Genomic DNA, 19,438 nt, shown 5'->3' with positions numbered 1-19,438 from the left:
TGTAATTGCTCGACGATTTACAATGTATGTATTATGTATCCTGTATACAATGTATATAAATATATGTATAGAACATATATAAACATACATATATAATGTGTATATACATATACATAAGTAAATACGTATATATTCATATTGCTCTGAGTGCATTGTGTTTTTTTCTCTGATTGCTTTTAAGATTTTTCTTATTAGTACTGTTATAATTAAGGTGATACTATGTCTTTTTTCTGAGTGTGTGTGTATCCTTTTCCAAATAAACTTTTTACTAAAGTACAGTATACATGCATAAACATGAACAAGTCAAAATTGTACAGATTGATGAATCATCTTGAAGTGAAAATGCTCATATAACCACAATCCTGATCAAAATACAAAGCATTCCTTGTGCTATAAAAGTCCTTTTAAATCCCCTTCTAGTCATTACTCTTAATATCTACCTCAAAATGATTGCTCTCCTGGTTTCACACACCATAGATTAGTTTTGCCAAATTTGAATTCTTTTATAACTGAAACTATACTCTGAATTTTATTTGTGGACGGGGTCTTTGGCTCTACATTCTGTCTGTGAGATTTAATACATGCTATTGCCTGTAGAAGTCGGTTTTTTTTTTTTTTCATATTTGTTACTCTCGTACAAACGTCCCCACACATATTTATCACTACATTGTTGATGGGCATTTCGGGTACTTCCATTTGTTACTGATTTCAAGTGCTATTAACATTAAAGATCTATTCCTTCATCTTCCGGTGTGTGGTCTGATGGTGGATGTCCACTGTCGCATTCTTGCTCTCTGAGACACTGTTACTAACTGGTCCCTTCCTCAGCCGTGCTGTCCGCCCCTCCTGTGCACTCCCCTTCTGTCTGCTCTCAGGAGTAGATGAGTCTTCCTCCCCTTCCTGTTGGCTTTCCATCTCTTCTTCAATATGTGTCTCCTCTGTCTCCCTCCGGATGCTCTTGGTTAATCTTTCTCTGTCTTACTTCCTCACAAACCGTGATGCTCCGCCTGAGTTCATCTTGCTCTGCTGCCTCTGTCTCTCTTCCTTCCAGCCTTTCGTGACCCTGTTTCTCTGCCTCTGCAGTTTCAGCGGTGCTTTTTTTCCACATCCACCTCTACCTGGAAACCACACCAACTTTTAAGTTCATTGTTCTATGAATCTGTGCTTCCCAGGAATTTCCTCTTCGTTTCCTGGTTTGTCTCCTGTATTCAAAGAAGTTTAGTTTCTAGTTGATGAACCATCAAGGTTCTGTGATAACCTGCGTTCTAGCTGTTGTGACAACTGTCTGAATGTCTGCCACCACACTCCCACTGAGGATTTCACTGATGACACTGTAGTTTCTCTGGAAGAAGGCGGTGGCTGTGTGCTTCATTGAAAAGCCATCATCATAATCATCGGCATCTTCAGCAGGCTCAGTTCTTACATAAGGTTCTCCTTGGTCCATGTGAGACCGTCTCTGTCCACTTTCTTCCTCTAAAGCGGCGTCTGCATGTCTTTTTGTATTTAGGTAAGCAGGGCGTGTGGGAGAATTACGATAGTCCTTCGTAGATTCATTCCATTCTGTCTTCTATACTTTATATTTGTTTCAATACTCTTATTTTTCTTCATCTGTGAAATCTCATCACATGCCACCATTAATCTGGCCAATCACCTGCAACTTTAGGTCAGGGCTGGAAGCATTTACTTGGTTCCAGAACTTTGTGCCGTGCCTCATGTAGGGCATCAGTAGCTTATGTGGTGGCTTTGGGGGTTGTGGAATCGTAACACCAGACGATGCTGAGACCTGGCTGTTGGTGCCCAGGTTCCCTCCCAGCTTGTAGTTGTATGGTAATGCCTGGATGTACTGTATCCCCACAAACCCTGGTGTTCTGGCCATTTGTGTTGTAGGAGCTGGGGTGGGCGTTGAGGCATAAGATGTTCTTTTTGATATTCTGGAAGATGAAGTTCTCGGTTACTTAAAAATGAATCCGAGACACCATGGGCAGAAAAAGCACCCACAGCTGTGGTCCTATTTCCCTTTGGGCTCACATATATATTAACTTTTGTTGAATATATCAGGATTGAAATTGCGGGGCCAGAAGGCAGGAAACTGTTCAGTTTTAATATCAACAAATGATACACCAAAATGTTCATGTAAGTGCTCTCTCCGCTTCCTTTGTTTCTTGTCTGTCTTGAAACTTGTGGATGACTCCATATTTTGCTCTTGTCCAGGAAGGTCAGGAATCAGGAAAAGAGGGTTGTGTACTAATAGGGGTGAGGGCATCGTGGCGGAACGAGATAGTTGGGCACCTGTTTCATTGCCAGGCCACTAGCAACTCTGGGCTATCATCTGCTTATGTTCTGTCTCTGGAAATGCAGGTAGGCAGCAGAGACTTAGTCTGTTGGAGGGAATAAGTGGTCTTTGGTGCACATCTAGGCATACTTTTATAGTATTATAAAGGGTGTAGGTTCATTCCTATCAAGAATACCAGGCAGTTACATCTACATCATGTCCATAAAAATTCGTTTACCCTATTTGAAGCCCTTTGATGAGGGCGACTAGTTGGCCACCTGTTATTGACATATCTTCCATGGCTATTCTAGGCCCATAAAAGACTTGAGAATCTGACACAACAGCCTTTCCTCTTTGGGATCTTGATGCGATCTGAATTTAATACACTTTTCAAGTGTGCTAGCCTTACATTCCCCACTTCTCATGCAATCACATAAATTAGAGGAAGGGTGAGTGGCTCATTCTCTTGGTTTTCTGAATGCCTTCCCCCCAAATTTTCTTGGTCCTTTAATATGTCTTCCTGTGGTTAATAAAAATCTAAACCATTTGTCTGGCCATGATACAGTATGGAAGTTTGGCACTAGGAAAATAGCTCCCTTTGAACTTGGGACTTAAAAATACTATCTCTTTTATCTTAGCAATAAATTGTCTCCATATATGTTTATAGTCTTAGTCCCTAGATGGTAGATTGGCCAGGGGCTAGCAGTTACTGTCCACTCCTGTCTTAACCTTGGCTCACTTTTGGTCCTTAAAATCCTCTATTAGAATTTTCCCACCTTAGCTTCTACTGCCAAGTGCCTGGTTTCTATGCATTCCTAATTTAAATTTCCAAGGAAGAGTATCACACAAGTTCATTTTATATCTTTGTGCAGAACTTCGAATACCTGGCCATCTCCCAGGCAGCTGGTGACTCCGTGGATTGGCCTGTGTTTCATGGTGTCATGTCTGAAGTGGGGTGAGGGGCAACTGGTAGCTTAGAAAAAAAGTTAGACACATGTTAAGTGGGGGTTTCTGATGTCCCAGAATCTTGTTTTTACTCTGATAAGTTATCTGTAGCATGTGTGTTTTGTGCAGTATTTCCAGTGACAGTGATGGATTTGTACTACCTTCTGCATCTTACAGTCAATAGCAAGAGAGTACAAAATCCTGGGGTCAGGAGTGCACTGTGTGGCACGATGACTAGGTATTTCTCTGTGTGAAACTAAGACTTTCCTTGGCCTTACTTTTCTATGTTAGCGCTTTCATTTTGCTTCAGTGTAGGTCTGTCTGGATGATCAAAATAGGTGGGAGAGAGGCATGGTGGGGCAATAATTTGGTTGCCTCACTTCCTGGAGGTTCAAGCCTTGTACTGAGCTATACTCTCACCATCCCTTCTCCCTGTTTCCTCACATGGTGAGGTCAGGTAGAGTTTACTAGAGATGTTGACGTGTATATTGCCGATAATCTTGAATAGGCACATATCTCAGTTGCAGGCAACATTACACCTTGAAAGTTCAGCAGTTGCAGGATTTTTTAAAATTAACTTGATAATGCTAAACTTGATGTCTTTCACAGGACTGTTAGAGATTACTGACATTTCTTTTACCACGTGATTATTTATGGGCATGCCAGATATTTAACCCACGTTATTATTTCCCTGAATTTTTTGCTAAGAATTTTAAGGTTGACATTATGATAGTGAGTATAAACAGGTATTTTAAAAATTTGCAATGAAAGGCAAGGCTGCTATTATGTATGATTATTAACCCAGTGAGGATGCCATTAATACCTGCATAAAGAACTAGACTAATGTCAGTTCCCAAACTGCAGATCTTAGGAAGGTTTTGTTTTTTGTTTTTCTGTTTTTTGTTTGTTTTTTTTAAGGATTTTTTAAAAACTTTAATTTATTGTTGAGAGACAGAGAGAGAGCATGAGCATGGGAGGGGCAGAGAGAGGAAGAGACAGAGAATCCGAAGCAGGCTCCAGACTCTGAGCTGTGGGCACAGAGCCCAATGCGGGGCTCGAACTCACAAACTGCGAGATAGTGACCCAAGCCGAAGTTGGACGCTTAATGGACTGAGCCACCCGGACGCCCCTGCTTTTTTTTTTTTTTTTAATGTTTGTTAATTTATTTTGAGAGAGAGAGAAGGAATGAGCAGTTGAGAGGCAGAGAGAGAGGGTAAGAGAGAATCCCAATCAGGCTCCACCCTGTCAGCACTGACCCCAACCTGGGGCTTGAACTGATGAAATAGTGAGATCATGACCTGAAATCAAGAGTCAGATGCTTAACTGACTAAGCCACCCAGGTACCCCCTTAGGAAGGTTTTTGAATATTTGAGAGTAGTGAATTTCCAAGGATGGAATGGTTAATTATTTTAGTGTATCTGGTGGGGGGGGGGAATTAGGCTAATTTTCAGCATGATCCACTTCTTATCATTATTCTCAGAAGGTTTTCTGAGATAACACCACAGTCACAGTTGCTAATAGGCTTATATCTACCATATCTACTAAGTTGTTGGCATTTTATTTTGATACATTGATAGAATAAGATTCAAGAATACTTAACAGAGTGCAGTAGCCTCCAGCTGCTGAATGCTGGATTTAATTATTTATTAGGACCAGTGAGAGTGTTTAGACCTACTGCTTGAAGTACTGTGCATAAGCATTATAAAATTGAAATGAGGGATCCATTCACTCTCCATATAGATTGTGAGAAAGCCAATATTTGGGGACCTTAGAGATGGCTTATTTCACTCCTTACAAAAAAAAAAAAAGAAAATTAAGACTTCAGGAAAAGGAAATGTGTTATACAAAGTTACAGAGCAGTTTTGAGGCAGAAACACAACATAATCTCAGCTCTCCTGGACTATATTTTTTTTCCAATTTTTTATCTTGGTGTCTTTCCTATTTTTGCCATTGTAATCGTATCAAGATCTTATCCTTAACCCTCATGTTTAAATTTCTTACCATTACTATCTCTTTATAAGGGAAAATATGAATTGTTATTGGAAGAAAAACCTGTGCTGCTTGTCTTGTGTGTATCTCCTTTACTATCACACTCAGGACATTTCTGACCCCAGATGAATGGGGTTTTTCCCCCCAATACCAAACAATTCTCTGACACTAGCTGGGTGTCCTACAGTTTAACTCAATTCTAACACTCTGTACCTAGAGATGGTGTCAGATCCCACAGGTTAAGAGCTCAGTCCCACAAGACTGCCCTCCCTGCTCTTTGGATGCAGTCACAAACCCTAAGTGTTAATTGTGCGCTGAACAGTTGGCTATTGGCTATGAGTCAGACGTTCCTATGACTCCCCTCCAGATTCGATTATTTCCTAAAATAACTCATAAAACTCAGGGAAACACTTAAATTTACCATCTTAATAAGTAATAAAAGCTATGATAAATGATACAGATGAACAGCCAGATGAAGAGCTACATTGGATGAGCTCTGGGAGGGTCTCAAGTGCTAGGGTTTGTACTTCACTCCCTTTTACTCAAATTCTATATTATTATTATTATTATTATTATTATTATTATTATTATTATTATTTCTACAGTTTTCTCTATGGTAATGAAATGTGAGGCCAAGGGATTATCTCCCATACAATTGATACTACTTAGGGCTGCTGAGTAGCTACCTATCAAGCTCCTCTCCTGTATCTAGGATCTAGCCAGCTTTGCTGAGTTACAATGGATTGCCTAAGTACTAAATGCAAAGTTACCGATGCATGTAGAAAGCCATTTGTATTAATATAATTAAGAGACCCTACCCAACCCTGATGAAAAATTACTTGAAAGTAACAGAGGACAGAGTCCTTATTTTAAAGTAAATGAACTATTGGGAGAAATTACGATTAGTTCAACCATAATTGGATCTAATGAGACTGAGTAGAAACAAATTAGACATAATTGGAAGTTAGGCAAAAGTCAATTCAATCGTTATAATTTTAACTTTATAAAAGTTATTGAATTAAATGACCAGGATCAATTAATAAAGGAAAGACAGCCATAAAGTACATTTCCAGGAAATTGGTACTTTTTTGAGGGGAAAAGTATTGTTTCATTTAATGATAAGAATTCATTAAAAATCACTTGAGGGGCGCCTGGGTGGCGCAGTCGGTTAAGCGTCCGACTTCAGCCAGGTCACGATCTCGCGGTCCGTGAGTTCGAGCCCCGCGTCGGGCTCTGGGCTGATGGCTCGGAGCCTGGAGCCTGTTTCCGATTCTGTGTCTCCCTCTCTCTCTGCTCCTCCCCCGTTCATGCTCTGTCTCTCTCTGTCCCCAAAATAAATAAACGTTGAAAAAAAAATTAAAAAAAATCACTTGAATCGGTTTTGCAGCCTTAGAAGGTTAACTTCAAATGAAGTAATTATGCAAATTTTAGTTTTACCTGCAAAGTGCTGCAGAAGTTGTTTTAAGGAATCAAGGAGTAGAAGAATTTGATAGAACAAAACAGCATATTCATAAAACTCACTGAATTCTCAGGATTTGGAGTCGACATATGGTTGTTCTTAACTGCAAGGCTGTGTTAGCTGTCTGACAGAGGCTTGTGGGCCCTGTAGACATTGTGTGATTGAAAATACAGTCACCACCTTGCTCTGTGTAAACCTGCTCTGGGCCTTAGTTCTGCATCCTCCAGAACTACTGTCATCCCCAACGCCCACCACACTAAAAGCCCCTCGTCGGTTTTTGTTTGGTAGCGTAAGTGGAGTTCTGTGCAACTGGTCACCTAGGAACTCAATGCTAACAGACTGTGGTTACCAACACCGTCTCCTTCCATGATAGCCAAGGGCAGTTAGAGTGTTGGGTTTTCTTCTTCCTGGGTGTGCAAGGAAATTTATATCATCACTCACTCGGTGGTGCTTAATGACCTCCGAAAGGAGCTCTAAGCATGTACTGACTTCGAAATGTGATGGAATAAGATTGCAGTTTTGATTCACTGCTGAACTATAACTCTCTAATGATGACAAAAATACTAATTCTGCAGTGATGGCAACAAAGGTAAGAACAGTGGCAAATCGGGCTGAGGAAATAAATCTATATGACATGCGCAGATGCAACACAGGTTTATAGACCCTATCCTTTAAATACATTATGTCTGAAATAAAACCAGTTCCATATACTCTGTAGGCATGGCAAATTTTTTGCCAAAGCACATTCTCTGCAGTTCTTTTTTTAAAAGATAGGTGCATATTTAATCAGTTTCAAGCCAATGGAATTATGGCATTACCAATGCAGTGAGATTTTGTGCAAAGTTAGGAAGAATCTCAGATGTGAACCCAGATTTTGGAGAATAAAGAATGAACATTTGTATATAAGGACTATCTGCCATCCTTTATAAAAGCATAATGCACCCAGCCCCATCCAGCTATGATTCTTAGGTAACACAACGTCATCCCTGACAAAGAAGGCCTGCTGATCATTTGCGTCTCAGGAAAAAGGTGGGGAGACAAGACTCAGGACAAGGGCTGCTGCTGTTGTGATGGTATGTGCATGCATTTGCTGAATGCATGTAGATGCCATGTGGAAGGTGATGAATTTTGTAAAAATGTGTTTCAAGTCAAATGGTAGAAATAACTATCATGGATCCCCTGATCTTTTAGGGCTTCAGTTATTTCTCTGTGTGAGATGATAGAAGCTATGTTTAAAGTCAGAGCAGGGGACACTTCGATAGGAGCCAGAGTGAGAGAAAAGGAGGAACCAAGAAAGATGCAACATAGAAAATCAGCACCTACCAATGAGGTCTGGCCCCATGTAATAGGGGTCAGAAGATCATCTTGAGCCCCATTTTCCAGATCTTAACAGTCTTCTGTGATTCCCATCCCTTTCTGTTCTATCGCTTTGAGTCTGAATGGAAGAGAGGAAAGCCGTATCTAGCTCAGAGAGCAGAGCCATAGACATGGGGGTGGGGGTGGAAGATTGAAACGTTGAAGGATGAGATAGAATAGAGTTTGAACTTAAGCTATTACTGCTGTAGTTCTTTTCCTGAAATTTATTTTTACTAGAAATGTAGATTGAGGGCTTCTTGTATACATGATAGTTTGCTCAGATTTGATAAACTTTGGATGATGTGAGTCAAAAGGGGGAGGATTAAAGGACTGGTTATCTTATTTATTTTTACATTTATATGATTTATTTATTACATATTTTTTTTGAGAGCGTGTGAGCAGGGGAGGGGCTGAGAGAGGGGGGACAGAGGATCCAAAGCAGGCTTTTCCCTGACAGGGTGACAGCAGTGAACCTGATGTGGGGCCTGAACTCATAAACTGCGAGATTATGACCTGAGCCAAAGTTGGCTGCTTAACTGATGAGCCACCCAGGCACCCCTAAAGGACTGATGATTTAATAGTCTGGTCCTTGATCAGTAGGGATTCTAGGCCACAGTTCTTGTGCTCTGTGCTGAGTGTGACTGGTCAGCTAGTCTGCCTACCAGTTGTCAGCATGAATTTCAACTCAAAATTTCAGTGAGATCCAGATCAAATTCCAGTTCCAGCTGTGTGATGTTTTATAAACTCCTCAACCTTTTTGACTCTCAGATTTCTCCCCTATGAAGTATATAGAATATTTATTTTATAGGTTTGAAGAATAGACAAAAGCATTTATCAAGTGTTTAGTAAAAATCTTGGAGGAGATTAAATACTTGATAAAACACAGGTATTGTAATCTTGAATAATTTGATCTCAATTTGGATTTTAACTTGGAGATGGATTTCAGTAAGGTTATACAAATAATGTTCCATCATAAAACTCGTTTGCGAATTACTATGCTTCAGGTATGACTGACAGTTTGACTACTTACAGAAGGGTTGGTTTATACTTTTTGCCCTTTGAATGTTTGTATTCTTGCCTCCACTGTTTGTGTCCTTTGGACCTGTCTGAGTAGGTTTGGAGTTTGGAATTCACCTATACAACTATAGAAGCTCAGCGTTTTATTTCTTGACTTAAATTTTAGTCAGGAGAGGGGAGTGATGAAATCTTTTTAATTGTTGGTTAAACTTGTATAGAGGCTATTCTGTCATCCAGGTTTTCAGCCTAGTCTCCAGTATGGTACTTTGGTAGGAAGGCATCCACTTTATCCAGGTTTTCACTTTGATTACTATGAAATCATTCATATTATAATCTTTTACATCTCTGCTACGTCTACAGGCATATCCTGCATTTCAGTCTTTTTTGAGATGTTCTCATTTTAAAATTTTTTCAAAAAAGTTTTAAGTTAAATTCCAGTTAGTTCCAGTGAGTTAACATACAGTGTAACACAGGTTTCAGGTGTACAATATAGTGATTCAACACTTTGACATGATACCCAGTGCTCATCAAAAGTGCACTCCTTAATCACCTGTTTAGCCCATCTCACACACCCTCTTTCCTCTGGAATGTATACACGCGCACACACACACACACACACACACACACGTTCATTTTGTATTCTCTATTCTCTTCTCGATTGATCTGTTTTAAAGGGGACTTATAATCTCATTAATCTTTTGAAAGAAATAACATTGGGTTTTGTTGATCCTTTCCACTGAATTTTGCCCCATTTAATTACTATTTGCTCTTATATTATTTCCTTTCTTCCTCTTTGTTTAGATCTACTTTGTCTTTTCCCCCTTATAGGTGCTTAATTTGTTAATTTTTTTAACGAGGTAAGAAGAGGAAAAGTTAAGACAGTAATGTTTAGGTTAACTATAAGTGCATAGTATAGTAGTGTTAATATATGTACAATAGTGTACAACAAATCCCTAGAACTTTTTCATCTGGGAAAACTACAAGTCTATACCCATGTTACAAAAGCTCTTTTCTTCTTCTTCCGGCTCCTGGCAACTATATTTCTATTTTGTATTTCTAAGAGTTTGACTACTTAGATACCTCATATAAGTGGAATCATGTAGTATTTTTTGTGAATGACATTTCACTTAGCATAATGTTCTCAAGGCTCATTCGTGTGGTAGCATATGACAGGATTTCCTTTTTTAAATACTGAATACTGTTCCATTGTGTACATATTTCCTATTTTATCTATCCATTTATCTGTTGATGTACATTTAAGTTGCTTCTGCCTTTAGAATCCTGTGAATAATGCTGCAGTGAACATAGGTATGCAAACATCTCTCCAAAATCCTGATTATAAGTCTTTTGGATATATATCCAGAGTAGAAATGCTGGATCATTTAATGCATTCATTTTCTGTTTGTTTTAGCTTTATTGCAGTCTACTTGACAAATAAAACTGTAAGATACTTAGGTGTACAACATGATGATTGAATATGCATATACATTGTGAACGGATTCCCCACATTGAGGTAATTAACACATCAGTCACCTAACATATTTATCTTTTTAAAAACTATTTTTGTGAGAATATTTAAGTTCTACTCTGTTAGCAAATTTAAGTTATACGATACAGTGTTAGCAACTATAGTCATCAAGGTATACATTTGATCCTCAGACTTCAGTCGTTCTATAACTGAAAGTTACTATCCTTTACCAACTTCATCCTATGTCCCCCATTCCCTGGCAACTACTTTTGTATTTTAGAAGAGTTTGACTTTATAAAAACATTTACTAAGTTTTTCTTTTCAAAATTTTTTCATGTTTATTTTTGAGAGACAGAGCGAGTGAGTGAGCAAGCAGGGGAAGGGCAGAGAGAGGGAATCCAAAGCAAGTTCCAGGCTCTGAGATGTCAGCATAGAGGCTGAACTCACTCAGCACTGTGGCTGGAACTCACAAACAGCATGATCATGAGCTGAGCTGAAGTCAGACGCTTAACTGACTGAGCCACCTAGGTGCCCCTCTTTTCTTTAATTTACTTTACTTTTTTCTATTTCTTTTATTAAGTAGGCTTGGCACCCAGAGTGGAGCCCAAGGTGGAGTTTGAACTCACAACCTTGAGATAAAGACCTGAGCTGAGATGAAGAGTAGACGCTTAACCAACTGAGCCACCTGGGCACCCTTTAAGTTTTTTATTTTAATTCCAGTGGAGTTAACATACATTATTAGTTTAGTTTCAAGTGTGCTATGCAGTTATTGAACAATATATTACTCAGTGCTCATCATGATGAGTGTACTTGTAATCCCCTTATCTTTTACCCATTCCCTTACATACCTCTCCTCTGTTAACCATTAGTTCTCTATAGTTAAGAGTCTGTTTTTGTTTGCCCCTTTTTTCCTTTGTTTTGTTTCTTAAATTCCACATGAGTGAAATTGTACGGTATTTGTCTTTCTCTCACTGACTTATTTCACTTAGCATTATACTCTGTAGATCCATACATTTGTTGTTGCAAATGGCAAGGTTTCATTCTTTTTTATGGCTGAGTAATACTCCATTGTATATTATATATGTGTGTGTGTGTGTGTATGTATGCATACATTGTGTATACATGTGTATATGTATATATATATTATATGCACGCACATGTACACACATGTGCACATACCCCACATCTTCTTCATCCATTCAAATAATGATGGGAAGTTGGGTTGCTACCATAATTTGGCTATGGTAAATAATGCTACAATACATATAGGGGTGCTTATATCTTTTTAAATTAGTACTTTTGAATTCTATGGATGAATACTCAGTAATGAATTACTAGATCATAGGGTAGTTCTATTTTTAATTTTTTAAGGAAACTCCATACTGTTTTCCACAGTGGCTGTACTAGTTTGCATTCCCATTAGCTGCGCACAAGGGTTCCATTTTCTCTACATCCTCACCAGTAGTTGTTTGTGTTTTTTATTTTAGCCATTCTGACAGGTGTGAGGTGAAATCTCAGTGTGGTTTTAATTTGTATTTCCTTGATGATGAATGACATTGAGCCTCTTTTCATGTGTCTCTTGGCCTTTTGTATGCCTTTAGAGAAAATGTCTGTTCATGTCTTCTGCCCATTTTAATAGATTATTTTCATTGTTGTTGAGTTGTATAAGTTCGTTATATATTTTGGATACTAACCCTTTATTGGCTATTATATTGGCAAATACCTTGTCCCATTCAGTAGGCTGTGTTTTAGTTTTGTTGGTTGTTTGCTTTATTGTGCAATAGCTTTTTATTTTGATAAAGTCCCAATAGTTTGTTTTTATTTTCCTTGCCTCAGGAGGCCTATCTAGAAAAATGTTGCTATGGCTGATACCAGAGAAATTACTGCATGTGTTTTATGGCTTCAGGTCTCAGGTTTAAGTCCTTAATCCATTTTGAGTTTATTTTTGTGTATGGTATAAGGGAGTGGGCTAGTTTCATTCTTCTGCATGTAGCTGTCTGTCTAGTTTTTCCAACACTGTTTGTTGAAGAGACTGTCTTTTTCCCATTGAATATTATTGACTCCTTTGTTGAAAATTAATTGATCATATAATCATGGGTTTGTTTCTGGGCTTTGTGTCTTGTTCAGATGATCTATGTGTGTTTTTTTTTTTGGGGGGGGGGTATGTGTATACCAGTACCATACTGTTCTGATTACTACAGCTTTGTAATATAACTTGAAATGTAGAATTGTGATTGATACCTCCAGCTTTGTTACTCATTTTCAAGATTGCTTTGGCTATTTTCAGTCTTGTGGGTCCATAAAAACTTTATGATTAGTCTAGTTCTGTTAAAAACAAAAACAAAAACAAAAAAACAAACGTTTTTTTTTTAAATAGATTGTTCCATTTTTATTTTTTTAATGTTTATTTTTGAGAGAGAGAGAGCATATGCGTGTGCAGGGAGGGGCAGATAGAGGGAGACACAGAATTTGAATCAGTCTTCTGACTATGAGCTGTCAGTGCAGAGCCCAAAGCAGGGCTCAAATCCAGGAACAGTGAAATCATGACCAGAGCTGAAGTTGGACACTTAACTGACTGAGCCAGCCAGGCTACCCTAATTCATTCATTTTTAAATTTTAATTTTCTAGTATGGAATTTAGTGATCTGGATTTTCTAGACTTTGCCTACATCCCTAACTTTTGATAGGCAGTTTTCATTATTTTACTAAGTACATTTCTATTATTTCCACTTTTACTCATTAGGTATTTTACATGTTTTAGAATTTGTAAATGTATTGTTATAAATGACCTTTTATTAATTTCTAATGTAATTAAATTTGGTCAGACTATATTTTTCTGTATAATACTTACTATTTGAAATTGAGATTTGATAGCTGCTTTTGTAATCACATGCTAAGAAGAATGTGTGTTACTATTGTTAGTGTAAGGTCTTATATATATTCAATTTGGTTAATTATGTAGCCCAGTTCTTCTGCATTCTTAATAAGTTTTGGTATATTTACCAATTACTAAACGTGGTTGAAAATGTTATGGCTGGATCTGTCCAATTATTTTCTTAATTCTCTGAAGTTTTATCTTCTGTGTTTTGAAGCTCTACTTTTAGTTGCATAAAGCTTATGATTGGTATGTCTTTTTGCTGAACTGGAGCTTTTTAAAAAAGTTTTTATTTAAATTCCATTATAGATAGCATACAGAGTTCTACCAGTCTGAGGTATACATTATAGTGATTCAGTACTTTCATACAACACCCGGTGCTCATTACAACAAATGCATTCCTTAATCCCCATGAACTATTTTACCCATCCCCCCTACCCATCCACCTCCCCCCTGGTAACCATCAGTTTGTTCTCCACAGCTGAGAGTTCGATCATTTTTATCTCCTATTGCTTTTAACCTTTAATCTATTTTATCAAATACTAACAATGTTATGTCAGTTTTCTTTTGGTTAATATTTATATTTTGTCGGTAACTGCTTTTCTGTCTTTTAATTTTAATCTTCATCATGATAATTATGTTATCATATTATGTTAACATAATAGTGTTATGTTTACAATAAAATGAAAAAAGTGGCACAGAGCTTTCTCATATATTCCCTACCCTCATTCTTGCATAGCCTCCTCTATTATCAATATCAAGTGCTAGAATGGCACTTTATTTTATTTTGTTTTTTGTTGTTGTTTTACCAAGAATGAACCCATATGAATAATCAACCAGAGTCCATAGTTTAGTTCAGGGTTCACTCATGGTGTTGTATCCTCCATGGGTTTGGACAAAAGTATAATGATGTATATCTATCATTATAGTATTATACAGAGTGTTTTCACTGTCCTAAAAGTCCTCTGTGTTGTTTATTCATCCCTCAACCTCCCTCTTTGCCCAATGAACCATGTTTTCATTGTCTTCACGGTGTTCCCTTTTCCAGAATGTCATAAGTGGCAATTATACAGTATGTACCCTTTTGTAGATTGATTTCTTTCACTTAGCAATATCCATTTAAGATTCCTCCATGGTTGTTTTTTTTGTTTTTGTTTTTGTTTTTTTTGTTTTGTTTTTTTTCTTTTTTTTTTTTGTGGCTTGCTAGCTTATTTCCTTTTACTGTTGAATAATAGTCTTTTGTCTGGGTGTATCACAGGTTCTTGATTCACCTACTGAAGGACTTCATGATTGTTTCTAAGTTTTGGCAGTTAGGAATAAAGCTGGTATAAACATCGGTGTGCAGGTTTTTGTGTGGTGGATATAAGTTATCAACACTTCAGGGTAAATACCAAGGAGCACCATTGTGGGATCACAATGGGTAAGATTATGTTTAGTTTTGTAAGAAACTGTCAAACGTTAAGTGGCTGTACCATTTTGCATTCCTCCCAGCAGCATGTGAGAGTTCCTGTGGCTCCACTCCCTACCAGATTTTGGTGTTCTCAGTGTTCTTGATTTAGGTCATTCTCATGAGTAGGTAGTGGAATTTTGTCTTAATTTGCATTTGCCTGATGACATATGATGTGGAGCATCTTTTCATATGCTCATTTGCTATCTGGATATCTTCATTGATGAGGTATCTGTTGAAGTCTTTGACTCATCTGTAAATCAAGATGCTTGCTTTTTTATTGTTGAGTTTTAGGAGTTCGTTGTATATATCATCATTTTTAGGTGGGCTCTTTTAAACTGCATATTGCCAGATTCCATCTTGGAACCTAGTCTTACTACTTGTGTTTAAATGATTAATTCAAACCGTTTACATTTATGGTGATTACATTTAAATTTATTATACTTTCTTGTGCCTTAAGTTGTTAAGCTTTTTCACCTTCATTTCCTCCTAAAGATAGATGAAATTAAAAAAAAAATTATTTTATAGAGAGTGAGCGTGACTGGGGGAGAGGGCAGAGGGAGAGAGAATCTTAAGCAGGTTCCATGTTCATTCTGGGACCCCATGCATGGCTCCATCCCACCATCTTGGGACCATGACCTGAGCCAAAATCAAGTCAGAAGCTCAACTGAATGAGCCACTGAGGTGCTCTGGTTCTATGAACTTATAAAAAAATTCTTGACCCCCTTCAACTTTGACATAAAGAAATGTGCTACCATGGGCCAGTGTCAGCATAACCAATAAATAATTTATATGTTTTACAGTTTACATTTGTGAGTACCTGTTCAGCTTTTCTCAATTTGTGGGAAGTCTGAGGCCCCTGTTCTATGTCACTCAAGATAAGTTATATATTTGTTTACTTGAGGTTCCAAAACATTTCCTGCTTGGGATTTCTGTACCTTTCTTTCTTGGCTTAAGTTTTCTTAGCTCCTGCTGAAGTACAAATTCAAAATCCAAACGTGTGTGAGGGTAAGACTATGGTTTTTCATTCTCATGGGAGATTTCCCTGCCCCCCCCCCCCCTTTCTTAGGTCTCAGACAGAGATGGACATATCTCCCTTTCATCTTTTTACTTTCTTTAGAAGCTTTTCTTCCCTGATGGATGACTTCTGAATTTATGTGGGCATCTCACTTCCAACTCTTTTCTTTGCAAGGGCTCAAAGCCTTGTCCTCTGTCCCCTGCACAGGCTTCAGATCCAAGTCCCTAGAGTGTTGGGGTTGGCAAATGTTCGTAGAGCAGTCATAGTGTATGTGCTCATTGACCATCCGGGTTTTCTGCTTTGTCTTATTGTTTCCCCTTGGATATTTTTCTCACTCTATTGGAAGCACAACTATGCATTTAAATGGATGTTTGCTGTATTTTATCTACTATTTCTATGTGTTTTGCAGTAAGGGCTTTTCAGAATATCCAGTTCAACTTATTGCTGGAAGAAGAGGTTTGTTTTAACATACCTTAGAAACATCCAATTCCATTCAAGTAATAGCTTATATAAAAGCCATTCTTCTTGACACATGGGACTCTCAAGTAGTCCTGCTGAGCCACATAGCAATCTATTCCAGGTATATATGTTCTCTTAACACAACTGCACTTCTTTGAATAAGTTTTGTTTGTTCCTTACGGAATATTGGCTTCTACTGCCATCACTATACATTAGTGTGACTCTTGGTGCCAGTTATGTAACATTCAAATCAGCCTTAAATCCATTCTAGTGTAAGGTAAGTCATAGATAAAATTACTAAGACCTTAGTGAGATCCTGTATCCAGTATTCTAAAGTGGCCCTACATTCTGTAGGCAACTTCTGCATGATCTGAATTGGTCAGAATACTTAGTAGAGCAAAATAAGCAAGTTTTGTATGGGTAGTTTAATTGATCACTTATCACTATTTCTGTGGTACAGTGCATTCTCCTTGCTTTTGCGGAAACTACTTACCTTCCTTTGTTACAATCCTAAACCTTTGCCCCTTGTTTAAGAATAGGCACATGACCCTATCGGGACCAATGACAAAACACCCACCCTGGCTACAAGATTGGTCCAAGATTAGGCTGGTGATTCAGTTGGACCAAATACAGAAGGAAGTAAATTAAAAGAACCTTTTCATCTCAGCTTAGAAAGATGCTAGCAGAGAGCCACTGGACTTCTGTTTTCTCCTATGGAGAAGGAGTAGGTTTCATGTTAGAGAGGATAAAGCCAACACCCCCAAAAAAGTGGTAATGTGGCAATGCAAGAACTAGAGAGATGGGGAGCACTGGCCCCTTCTCAGGCCTCGGTCCTCACATGAAGTCCAGCTTTGCCCATAATCATCCTGAAGCTGCCAATTCCTTTTCTGAGATAGCTGGTTTGAGTTGGATAGGTGTCTCTTCTAATCAAAAGTCCTGATTCCCTAGCATCTTGATCAAAAAAGTATTTGTAAATACTTTGATAGTTATGGGCATGTTTTTGGTGGTGAACAGTGATTTACATAGAGTCTTTGTATTTTAATGCTTTGCGTTCTAAGAGCTGTAAGTCTGGCACTCTTTCTCTAGCACTGCTAAACTCAATGAATCTTTAATACCCACTTTTGGAGTATATAGTTAAAAATTAATATAGGTGAAAGTTATCCATTTTTCCAGGAGGTTAAGACCTGCTCCATTAGAGTGCTAAGTTAATTTTAGGCGTTAGTGTGTGTAGAGCTCTTGGTCAAGGTAAAACTGTTCCCTTCTCTAACACATAGGAAAATCAATGCATAAAAACTTCTAGTGTAAAAGCTATCCTTCCAGGCCCCTAAGGCACTGGAGATTGGGTTATCTTTTCACTCAGCTGACAATTGATCCATTGTTTGTATTAAATAATCTGGCTTTGTTCAAGCATACCGCTGTTTGTGTTTTTAATTCCAAAGCTTACCTCATTATGAACAATTTTCCACTCTTTCCTTTGGGGAAATGCTAATGCTACTTGTTTATATAGAAAGTAAAGTTAAGGAGTCAGTTTTGACATTTTGGCTTGCTTTCACAGGCAGGAAGGAGTAGTACTGCATTCATATGTTGAAACTTTGTTCTCTTTCTCCCTCTTTATGTTGGATTGTGCCTTCAGCAATAAGTACCTCAGGTTGCTTCACGTATTGGCCATTAGCCACTGACAGTAATGTCTTTAATGAATATTTTTTTGATTAATTTGTCTCTACTTCTCTTGTTCTAAAGCCTATAGCCAGCAACCATATTTTAAGTGGATATTTGGAATAACCGTAAAGTTCCCTACAGCGTTTCTTTGGCTTACATCAAAACTTATGCAATGTGCTTAGGAACTGGGACAAACAGGTGGGAACTAGTAAGGCTTGTCAAACACCCTTTAGGGAGTTGAGCTAAGGAGACCCATACGGTTAACTGACCAAGTCTGTACCCAAAACTCAAGGACACTGCTCATGGGCTACCAGGAGCAGCCACAGACGGTCAGCTTTTGTGTTTTGGAATTAGTCATTGTGTTGTTTTCAATGAGCTGGAACCTTTTCTTTTCCTCTAGATTTTTTTTTTTTTGAGTTGTGCTATTGATTGACATTATAGAATTCTATGAAAATAATCCAATGAAACTCACCTTTGCATCTCTTAAAAAGTTGTTGCAGATTCTAGTTTAACGTTGCACAGTAACATCTTGATGAAGAACTAAGGAAAAATTGCTTTCTGGATTCACTATATGAAAAACTTGTGTTTTATCTAAGCAATTATTTATACTAAATAGACACTATGAATTTTGATACTTTCTTTGGACTGACTACAGAGCATAAAACCAAACTTGTAACTCATCTCTGGCAAATAGAGATGACTAGTTGGTAGGCATTGTGTGCTGTCTTAGACCTGGCTTTGTCTCTTCTTTCCCTTTGCCTTACATTATGCCTCATTTTTTTCTTTGCTTTAAAAATATTTTATATTGTGATTTTTATATGCATTTTAATGAAATTTGTTTTTACAAAAGAAATGCAAGGCATAAATAGGGTAGACATTGCTTACAAAGTGATGTCTAATCTCACCCAAACTCAGGTATTCACACACTCTTCTATTAGATGTAGTCCTAAGCAGTAAGCAACAAAGCCCTACACAGCCAAAGTGGATGGCTCTAAGTGCCTGCATTAAAATCTCATGCCTGTGGCTTCAAGTAATTCCTTTTAGCACTTATTTCAAAGTTTAATCTTACATTACATACTATTTGAAGAAGCTTCAACATACGTAGGATTTAAAAGCCCACAGTAGATGTAAAACAAGAAAATGAGAAATAGAAAAGCTTCTACATGGGGGCTGCTGACAGCAATCATGAAATAGATGAAAAAACTAAGCAACACAGATAACCCCACATACTTTTACCTGGCTGTATTGTATCTACTATGTATATGTATATAGAATATAAATGATATATATTTTATGGATGGTATTCATAATTATGACTCAGTTATTTAGAATCTTGGCTCTCCAGAATTCTCTTATTCCAAGGATTTTAGGTTAATGATTTTTATGTAAATTTTTATCCTATATTTAAACTTGTAATTTATGTGAATTGTGAATTAAACAGAAGGGCCACATATGGAAATACTGGAAATAGTCAA

The 19,438-nt window shown here is 37.7% G+C and overlaps 1 pseudogene; it reads right to left on the bottom strand.

Annotated features, from left to right (window-relative positions):
- Positions 1-724: 724 nt before the first annotated feature.
- Positions 725-19,438, bottom strand: part of LOC106988324 (SWI/SNF-related matrix-associated actin-dependent regulator of chromatin subfamily E member 1-like) — a 190,271-nt pseudogene continuing 171,557 nt past the window's right edge.

The sequence above is a fragment of the Acinonyx jubatus genome, chromosome B1 (genome assembly GCF_027475565.1).
Source record: "Acinonyx jubatus isolate Ajub_Pintada_27869175 chromosome B1, VMU_Ajub_asm_v1.0, whole genome shotgun sequence".
Classification (NCBI taxonomy): Eukaryota; Metazoa; Chordata; class Mammalia; order Carnivora; family Felidae; genus Acinonyx; species Acinonyx jubatus.
The sequence above is the reverse complement of the archived record's forward strand: the minus strand, read 5'-3'. Positions and strand labels throughout refer to the sequence as shown.